Genomic DNA, 2,760 nt, shown 5'->3' on the forward strand with positions numbered 1-2,760 from the left:
TTTTTTTTTGGGTTTTAATTACCCCAAATTCAAAACGTTTCTTTCGAATATGCCAACGCCCCGTTTAAAAAAAAAAAAAATTACTAGTTTGGTCGAGGATTAAAATATTGGGGTAAATTAAAGGTTTAGAGTCCTAATCTAAGAAAGGAGAATTAATGATTTGAGGGTCCATTTATGGATGAAATTGACCAATTTTAAAAATATATAATCCTTAGATAATGGTGAAATTATTTTTCAATAAAATTCCAATCTTGCCCTTGTGGGCCCAAGGCCACCTTTTGGGTGCGTTTTGGGTTTCGAATATAAATATAGCAATATGGGTGTCCTTAGATTCGTATTCTAACGTAGGTTGAATATTTTATAGATTTTGATCGCTCAGAGGCTCTACGCAAAGGGAAGACATTAGTTTGATTGTTCGTGGCACCCGCTCGGCATTGAGGTAGGTTACGGTCTACTTTAGTTAGACTCTGATTAGAGAAATGCGTATGTAGTTGTAGAAAGTGGCCAGGGGATAGCATATAGGCCTTCGGGCATGAAGTGGAGGTGGATTCCAGTTAGGTTGGCTCGTCATTTGTTATGTGGGCTTGTCGCCATATGTGTTATTTTACGTGATTATCATTTTGTTTGTATCTCTTGTATATACTAGCTCCACATTATATGAAAAGAAATGATAACATTAATATGACTTGTAATTGTTGATTGTATATTGGTGATATTGTTGAGATTGATAATATGTATGACATGCCTTCCATATTATTCTTGTGACGATGGTGAGCTAAGTGATTGAGAGACTTGAGGTTGTTGCGGAGATTGAGAGAAACGAGAAGGACTTCAAGGTCCTTGCCGGAGATTGAGGGAGTGATTGAAAGCCTCCGAGGTTTTACCGGAGAGCACGAGTGGTACATGGACTTCGCGGGTCCCCCATGGGTCATGGCTTTGAAGCCCCTTAGCGTGTGTGTACGAGAGTGGAGTGAGAGAGGTGAGCTTGTTACGTTGCATTGCATTCATTCACTCGTACATTTGATTTGCTTTCATCGATTAATTATATCATCTTGGATTGATTTCATGATTCCTTTACACTTTACTTATACATTATATGTGACCATACATTTGCTCTATGTGCTACTTGTTAGTTTCCACTTCGTCATGCGTTATCTAATCATTGTCGGCCTATGATGCTTACCGGTACTAGTGTTGTCTTGATACTACTCTTGCTGCACTTTTGTTGAGTGCAGAGTACGATCCAGGCTCCAGTTCTGCACCCCGTGGGCGATACGCGAGGACGACATCTTTCGGTAATTCGGGGTGAGCTACTTGGTCATCGTAGCCCCACTGAAGGACCTCCTCTTGTTCATTTGTTTCGTATTCGACGAACGGTATGGCCTTGGTGTTTCGGACTTTTATTCCATACTATGTTAGCGCTCTTGTACCGCGACTGATTTTGGGGTTATCGTGACAATTCTAGTTATGATAAGTATTTAAGACTTAATAACTTATTCTTATTTAATTTTTCGCTTATTTGACTTGTTATTAGTAATGTGGTTCGCCTACTCGGAGGGATAGTGTAGGTGCCACCACGACTCGCGAATTGGGTCGTGACAGAATCCAATACAATTGCTTGGCTATGATGGCTTATCCGCATCCTTGTGGTTCAGTCTGGATACGATTCTTTTGTGACATAGTCTATTGATGTTCAGACCAGCTTGCGGTTCTTTTGTTAAACAAGATGACTTAGGAGACCTTTCAATAATGAAGTTAACTTATTTAGTGATTCTCTGAAGTAGAAATTAATCAGATTTGGGAATGGAAATGCTTTTAGTCCTATAAAGGGAATTTTGTCTGCTTGAATATATGTGTACATGAGCTTGCTTAAGTATTCCTCTTATAGGATGAAGTTTAATGTGTCTGAAACCTGTTTTGGTCTTGAATGTCTTCACTTATCTATAGTAGGGCAAAACAAGGATCAACTAATACCTTTTCTCAATAATTTGCACACAATCTCCCATATAATTTCACACCTTCCCAAAGAGTTATTTTAATAGTTCTAAAGATAAAAAGGGGTCAAAAGAATGTAAGAACAAAGGAGAATTTAGCTTGAATTGACTACTGCTCTATCTTACTTCACATGGGACCAGCCATAGGAGTAGATAAAGAAGCAATCTCCATAAATAGAATTCTGGGCTAATTAATTGAAAGTCCTAGTTTTTGTCAAATGTTGCTTAAGTATCTTGGTTAGGAATTGGTTTAGTGATGATGTCTAGAGGATCATATGTGTGCATAGGCTGGCTGTGGACCACTTGACATGGAGGATCCTTTTAAAAGGCATCTTAAGGTGAAGACTGGGAAGAGTCAAGCCTTGCTTGGTCCATAGTACCCTTCATTCAAATAAGGGATGTCATGGCATACTCCACAAGTCCATGGGGGACATAGTTGTTATATGCACAATTGGCCTTTATACCTCATCATCACACCAATGGATTGCCATAAAATGAACCCTTTAAGTGTCTTAACAAGTTGTAAAAGTCAAAATGGAAATTGCCCATGAAAAGTGACTGATTCTTCTAGAAACAGGGGATGTGACAAGCTAAAACCTTGGTAATCAAGTTATTGTCCTAGAATGAATGTTAGACTATCCTAGCTCTTTGAACTATTCGAGTTCTTGTATCCTCCTATACCTTTAGGAATTCTGCTGAACTTAAAAGTCACAATTCCTTTTCATTACATCTTAGGTTGGCTCATATGAGTCTTGCATTTTTTTTT

The sequence above is a fragment of the Lycium ferocissimum genome, chromosome 7, assembly GCF_029784015.1.
Source record: "Lycium ferocissimum isolate CSIRO_LF1 chromosome 7, AGI_CSIRO_Lferr_CH_V1, whole genome shotgun sequence".
Lineage (NCBI taxonomy): Eukaryota > Viridiplantae > Streptophyta > Magnoliopsida > Solanales > Solanaceae > Lycium > Lycium ferocissimum.